The sequence below is a fragment of the Lytechinus pictus genome, chromosome 4, assembly GCF_037042905.1.
Source record: "Lytechinus pictus isolate F3 Inbred chromosome 4, Lp3.0, whole genome shotgun sequence".
Taxonomy (NCBI): Eukaryota; Metazoa; Echinodermata; class Echinoidea; order Temnopleuroida; family Toxopneustidae; genus Lytechinus; species Lytechinus pictus.
In genome coordinates, this window is record NC_087248.1 from 24,349,841 (window position 1) to 24,350,200 (window position 360).

Genomic DNA, 360 nt, shown 5'->3' on the forward strand with positions numbered 1-360 from the left:
GATAGCACTTAAAATCGCAACACAAGCTTATATTTACATCTTTAAAAAAAAATGGGAGGCTCTTGATTCCGAATTTATTTATTTAGGCCTATATAAATGCTTGGGAGTTTATGGGGCTTGATATGTAAATGAAGTTCACCAATTATGTTTGTATTTCACTGCTGTTTTTAAATGTCACCGAAAGAATCAATAGAAATGATTTAAAACAAACAAACAAAATTTATTGGCCTGCCCATGGCCTATAATCTAGAGATTTTAGGTCATTCTCTTCATGATTAAAATGGGTGCGTGGCGATATTTCCCCCCCCCCCGAATGTTTTGATGGACCATCCCCCCAAAAAAGAGAAAAGAAAAAGAAGA